The following is a 7,762-nucleotide window of genomic DNA, read 5'->3' as shown; positions in this document are numbered from 1 at the left end:
AGAGGAAATCATGAATCCAGTCACACAACTGAGACGATACTCCATATGCACCCAATTTGATTAATAGTTGCTTGTGAGGAACGGTATCAAAATCCTTCTGTAAATCTAGGAATATGGAATCGATCTGACATCCCTTGTCGACAGCACTAATTACTTCATGGGAATAAAGAGCTAGCTGTGTTCCACATGAACGATATTTTCTGAATCTGTGTTGGTTATGTATGAGCTAGTCATTTTCTTCAAGGTGAATCATAATGTTCGAGTACAGTATATGCTCCAAAATCCTACTGCAAATTGAGGTCAGTGATATGGGTCTGTAATTCAATGGGTTACTCCTATTTCCTTTCTTGAATATTGGTGTGACCTGTGCTACTTTCCAGTCTTTATGAACAGACCCTTCGTCAAGTGAGCGGTAGTATATGATTGCTAAAAAAAGGCGCTATTGTGTCTGCATACTGCGAAAGGAACATGATTGGCATACCATCTGGACCGGAAGACTTGCCTTTCTTAAGTGATTTGAGTTGTTTTGCAACGCCTAAGATACCTACTTTTATGCCACTCATGCTAACAGCTGTTCTGGTTTCGAATTCTGGAATATTTACTAAGTCTTCTTTCGTGAAGGAATTACGGAAAACTGTATATAGTAACTGTGCTTTAGTGGCACCATCATCGATAACATTTCGATCGCTATCTTTCAGGAGTGCTAGTTCTGCAAGTTTCGCAGGAGAGCTTCTGTAAAGTTTGGAAGGTAGGAGACGATGTACTGGCAGAAGTAAGGCTGTGAGGACGGGGCCTGAGTCGTGCTTGTGTAGCTCAGTTGGTAGAGCACTTGCCGGCGAAAGGCAAAGGTCCCGAGCTCGAGTCTCGGTCCGGCACACAGTTTTAATCTGCAAGGAAGTTTCATATCAGCGCACACTACGCTGCAGAGTGAAAATCTCATTCTGGCACGGTATCGACTGTTTTTTGCCACTGGTGCGCTTTATACGACCAGGATCTCTTTTGGTTTCCTACCATATTTTGAGTCAATGTTTCATTGTGGAAACTATTGAAAGCAGCTCGCATTGACCTCCGCACTAAATTTCGAGCTTCGGTGAAACTTAGCCAGTCTTGGGGATTTTGCGTTCTTCTGAATTTGGCATGCTTTTTTCGTTGTTTCTGCAACAGAGTTCTGTCATGTTTTGCGTACCATGGTGGATCAATCCCGTCTCTTATTGACTTATGTTGTATCTTTGACTTTGAACCATATCTGGTCTACACTTACATAATTAGGTTGGAAGGAATGGGACTCTCTCTTAAGAAGGCATCAAGCGAATTTTTATCTGCTGTTTTAAATAGATATATTTTGCGTTTATTTTTAGTGGTTTTGGTTGATATGGTTTTGAGCCTCGCTACAACGACCTTACGTTCACTAATTCGTGTATCCTCATGACGCTCTCTATTAGATCAGGATTATTTGTGGCTAAGAGGTCAATTGTATTTTCGCAACCATTTAGAAACCGTATGGGCTCATGAAGTAATTGCTCAAAGTAATTCTCAGAGAAAGCATTTAGTACAATTTCGGAATATGTTTTCTGTCTACCATCGGCTTTGATCATGTATTTTCGCCAACAAATCGAGGGTAGATTCAAATGGTTCAAATGGCTCTGAGCACTATGGGACTTAACAGCTATGGTCATCAGTCCCCTAGAACTTAGAACTACTTAAACCTAACTAACCTAAGGACAGCACATAACACCCAGCCATCACGAGGCAGAGAAAATCCCTGACCCCGCCGGGAATCGAACCCGGGAACCCGGGCGTGGGAAGCGAGAACGCTACCGCACGACCACGAGATGCGGGCAGGTAGATTCAAGTCTCCTAAATTATAACTATTTGAGTGGGGTAATGAGATTCAAGTTTTCTTTGAACCGTTCAGCTATTATATCATCTGAGTCGGGGGGTCTGTAGAAGGAGCCAGTTATTATTTTGGTACGGCATCTTACGCTCTCCTTATCCAGACATGTGCCAAATCCAAAACCTTCCATCGGATTGCCACAGCGTACACCGCGATCCATCACTCTGCATCACTGGTTTTCAGTCATCCAGTTTCTGTTGGTGTTGCTCTTTACATCACTTAAAGCGTCACTTACCACTCTGCAGAAATGAGTAGCTTATGAGGAGCTGCTCGACCATTATGCCCAATCCTTTGTAACTCCTTACGCACAGTCAGTGTGCTAGATGGACTGCTGGTAGCACATAGGATCTTACGAGTGAGTCCTTCCGCTGACTTCATGCGCTTTTTTACAAGCATCCTCCTCCATGACTGTCCCTGGTCCTGATATAGCCGTGATTGTTCCATCGCGTTTCCACTTTACAATCTCAACAGGATACGTCTGGTATTGCTTTCATTTTATCGCTTTTTCGGCGTCATACGCGAACACTGAGTGGGGTAGAACGACTGTCGTACGAGTGTAAATTCTCTGATTAACTCCCCGTGGTCATTCAGCGAGACGAATATGGGAGGAAGTACTATGTTGGCCGTTTCGTCTCGGAACTTACGCTCCTGGAATGTCAACAGTAAACTCCTCCCTGACACACAACACCTGTCTTGCAGCGTTCGCCACTGGAGTGTGTGGCCCATCTGGGTAACGCTCTCGCGCTGTACTTCGCTGGGTATAATCTGTCTCGTCTATCATTCCAGTCTTATAAGTATGCCAGATTGATGAGCAACACTCGAGAATCATTCGAACGTGTGTATTCTAAGCCACTTCTTTCGTGGACAAACTACATTTCTTCGATTCTTCCGATGAACCTGGTCTAGCATTAGCATTTCCTACTGGGGAATTGGATTTGGCGCATGTCTGGATAAGGAGAACGTAAGATGCCGTACCAAAATAATAACTGGCTCCTTCTACAGAGCCCCCGACTCAGATGATATAATAGCTGAACGGTTCAAAGAAAACTTGAATCTCATTACCCCACTCAAATAGTTATAATTTGGGAGACTTGAATCTACCCTCGATTTGTTGGCGAAAATACATGATCAGAGCCGATGGTAGACAGAAAACATCTTCCGAAATTGTACTAAATACTTTCTCTGAGAATTACTTTGAGCAATTACTTCATGAGCCCATACGGTTTCTAAATGGTTGCGAAAATACAATTGACCTCTTAGCCACAAATAATCCTGATCTAATAGAGAGCGTCATGAGGATACACGGATTAGTGAACGTAAGGTCGTTGTAGCGAGGTTCAAAACCATATCAACCAAAACCACTAAAAATAAACGCAAAATATATCTACACTCCTGGAAATTGAAATAAGAACACCGTGAATTCATTGTCCCAGGAAGGGGAAACTTTATTGACACATTCCTGGGGTCAGATACATCACATGATCACACTGACAGAACCACAGGCACATAGACACAGGCAACAGAGCATGCACAATGTCGGCACTAGTACAGTGTATATCCACCTTTCGCAGCAATGCAGGGTGCTATTCTCCCATGGAGACGATCGTAGAGATGCTGGATGTAGTCCTGTGGAACGGCTTGCCATGCCATTTCCACCTGGCGCCTCAGTTGAACCAGCGTTCGTGCTGGACGTGCAGACCGCGTGAGACGACGCTTCATCCAGTCCCAAACATGCTCAATGGGAGACAGATCCGGAGATCTTGCTGGCCAGGGTAGTTGACTTACACCTTCTAGAGCACGTTGGGTGGCACGGGAAACATGCGGACGTGCATTGTCCTGTTGGAACACCAAGTTCCCTTGCCGGTCTAGGAATGGTAAAACGATGGGTTCGATGACGGTTTGGATGTACCGTGCACTATTCAGTGTCCCCTCGACGATCACCAGTGGTGTACGGCCAGTGTAGGAGATCGCTCCCCACACCATGATGCCGGGTGTTGGCCCTGTGTGCCTCGGTCGTATGCAGTCCTGATTGTGGCGCTCACCTGCACGGCGCCAAACACGCATACGACCATCATTGGCACCAAGGCAGAAGCGACTCTCATCGCTGAAGACGACACGTCTCCATTCGTCCCTCCATTCACGCCTGTCGCGACACCACTGGAGGCGGGCTGCACGATGTTGGGGCGTGAGCGGAAGACGCCCTAACGGTGTGCGGGACCGTAGCCCAGCTTCATGGAGACGGTTGCGAATGGTCCTCGCCGATACCCCAGGAGCAACAGTGTCCCTAATTTGCTGGGAAGTGGCGGTGCGGTCCCCTACGGCACTGCGTAGGATCCTACGGTCTTGGCGTGCATCCGTGCGTCGCTGCGGTCCGGTCCCAGGTCGACGGGCACGTGCACCTTCCGCCGACCACTGGCGACAACATCGATGTACTGTGGAGACCTCACGCCCCACGTGTTGAGTAGTTCGGCGGTACGTCCACCCGGCCTCCCGCATGCCCACTATACGCCCTCGCTCAAAGTCCGTCAACTGCACATACGGTTCACGTCCTCGCTGTCGCGGCATGCTACGAGTGTTAAAGACTGCGATGGAGCTCCGTATGCCACGGCAAACTGGCTGACACTGACGGCGGCGGTGCACAAATGCTGCGCAGCTAGCGCCATTCGACGGCCAACATCGCGGTTCCTGGTGTGTCCGCTGTGCCGTGCGTGTGATCATTGCTTGTACAGCCCTCTCGCAGTGTCCGGAGCAAGTATGGTGGGTCTGACACACCGGTGTCAATGTGTTCTTTTTTCCATTTCCAGGAGTGTATTTAAAACAGCAGATAAAAATTCGCTTGATGCCTTCTTAAGAGAGAGTCCCATTCCTTCCAACCTAATTATGTAAGTGTAGACCAGATATGGCTCAAAGTCAAAGATACAACATAAGTCAATAAGAGACGGGATTGATCCACCATGGTACACAAAACATGACAGAACTCTGTTGCAGAAACAACGAAAAAAGCATGCCAAATTCAGAAGAACGCAAAATCCCCAAGACTGGCTAAGTTTCACCGAAGCTCGAAATTTAGTGCGGAGGTCAATGCGAGCTGCTTTTAATAGTTTCCACAATGAAACATTGACTCAAAATATGGTAGGACACCAAAAGGGATCCTGGTCGTATAAAGCGCACCAGTGGCAAAAAACAGTCGATACCGTGCCAGAATGAGATTTTCACTCTGCAGCGTAGTGTGCGCTGATATGAAATTTCCTTGCAGATTAAAACTGTGTGCCGGACCGAGACTCGAGCTCGGGAACTTTGCCTTTCACCGGCAAGTGCTCTACCAACTGAGCTACACAAGCACGACTCAGGCCCCGTTCTCACAGCCTTACTTCTGCCAGTACATCGTCTCCTACCTTCCAAACTTTACAGAAGCTCTCCTGCGAAACTTGCAGAACTAGCACTCCTGAAAGATAGCGATGGAAATGTTATCGATGATGGTGCCACTAAAGTACAGTGGTGTAAGTGGTCATTCTACTTTATGCCGCTTCCAACAGTTAATCCTACGAATTTCCGTTTATTTATTTATCGTAAGATGACAGGGGAAATGTTATTTACAACAAATATGAACATTTATATACACACACAATCTCAAGTTCGTAATGGGTATATAGCTCATAAGTCCAGGTATGAAAACCAGTCTGAAGCTTCTATGGACAAATTTCGAAGTTCTCCCGTTGCCTCTTTGTATGCCCTGAGCGCACATTAAAATGTTATTTGATGCACTGTTTGCTGTTCTTCGCCGCAGCCACATTCAGGGGAAGACTTTGGAAGGTACGCCTCCTGTTTAAGCCACATTTTATTTCCTTACTTTCCAGTTTTACGATCTTGTATCGCGTCTGCAGATATCACGTATCCTTCAGTGAGTAAAGTGGTACAGCAGAACGTACTCAGTCGGGAGTGAGATTTTCAGTTCGCACGCTGGCTGAAGGAGCCAGTGGACCATATGGCGTTGCCAGTGGATAGTGGTGTGAGGCTAGACATGTGAACTCCCGCTACGTCAGCAGCGTTATACGCAGCGGAAACATAGTTATTCTGGTGCGAAGCAAGTGATCTTGCCTAATAAACATTTGCTAGTAAAAGTGTTTTTTTTTTTTTTCAATACAGATACTACTAGGAGCCTCCAGTTCATACATACTTACATACAACGATGTTACAACGCTAGAAGTGGATCATCTAATAAATAAACAAATAATGTTTAAGATAACGAAAATTTACGAACGGTTACTAAATATCACGAGTGTAAGTACACAGTAAGGCTACGCGCCATCGTCGGCAGTCGCCCATAGGATCACGTCCGACTGAGTTCAGTCGTAAAACCATGCTCTCAGGAAATTGTTAGTTTTAAGTTAATCATTATTAATTGTGTCGATATTATCACTTTATGGTGTTTAGTAAATAAATACATCATAATGGCATCCCTTTGAGCGTTATTCGGAATAATTAGCTCCCCGCTTCATCACTTACAATTACAGGAACTACACTGCTGGCCACCGTAAATGCAACACCAAGAAAGACAAGAGGTAGCACAACAAAATTTATTTTGTAGATAACATGTTGACCAAGTATCAAATGATTACGTTTACAGACGTCTGTGACATCTGGTTCCTGCCAGAATCAGTAGCCAGAGTAGCCGCCATTGTTGGAGATCACCGCTGCCACACGTCTCGGCATTGAATCAAAGAGACGTTGGATGTGTTCCTGGGGTACAGCAGCCCAAGCAGCTTCCACACGTTGCCAAAGATCATCTGGTGTGGCAGCTGGGGATGTAATCTGGGTCACTCGTTGAGCAACCATGGACCACATGTTTTCTATCGGCGAAAGATCCGGAGAGCGAGCCGGCCAGGGAAGCAGTTCAATCTGGTTATTGACGAAGAACCTTTGGACAATGCGTGCCACGTGTGGTCGCGCATTATCCTGTTCAATATGGCTGTGGCCGAGCCCTGTAGGTAAGGAAGGACAACTGGCTCCAGCACCTCGGATATGTAGCACCGGCTATTTAAAGTACCGGCAATGCGTACTAGAGGCGTGCGAGAGTAATATCCAATACTGCCCCATACCATAATACCCGGTGCAAGACCAGTGTGGCGGTGCATAATGCAGCTGTTCAGCATCCTCTCTCCACGGTGTCTCCACACTCGAATCCGACCATCGTGGTGCTGCAGACAGAAGCGTGCCTCGTCAGTAAAGACAACGTCATTCCATTCTTCCGTCCACATCCGTCTGTCATCACACCATTGGCGACGGAGACGTCTGTGGTTCTGCGTCAATGGTAGACGAAGCAATGGACGTCTTGCGGACAGACCACTCTACTGTAAACGGCGTCGAATGGTACGCGCAGACACTGGATGATGCGTTACAGACGCAATGTGCTGTGCTATGGTTCGGGATGTCACTGAGCGATCCGTCACTGCCATGCGCACAATTTGCCTATCAGCACGTGCAGTGGTGCACCGAGGTGAATGCGATCGACCACGTCGGTCCGTCGTACCCTCCTGCATCCAACGGTCACATATCCGCATTACAGTTGTTTGGTTTCGTCCAACACGACTAGCGATTTCTCTGTATGATAATCCACAATCTCGGTAAGCCACTATCCTTCCTCTGTCGAACTCGGATACTTGATCAAAAGATGTTCGCTGTTGTCTACGAGGCATAACTGATCGTCTTGTGAAACAACCACAAGGTAAACACACGTGCCGAACGTACACTCGTCGAAATCGCCCAGCCTTAAATGGCGCTATGAGGTGGCGCCACAGGCGCGATGGTGTAAATTTCACTTGATTCGGATGCTTCCTTCAGGGTGTTGCATTTACGGTGGCCAGCAGT

This window comes from Schistocerca nitens, chromosome 6, assembly GCF_023898315.1.
Source record: "Schistocerca nitens isolate TAMUIC-IGC-003100 chromosome 6, iqSchNite1.1, whole genome shotgun sequence".
NCBI lineage: Eukaryota > Metazoa > Arthropoda > Insecta > Orthoptera > Acrididae > Schistocerca > Schistocerca nitens.
The sequence above is the reverse complement of the archived record's forward strand: the minus strand, read 5'-3'. Positions refer to the sequence as shown.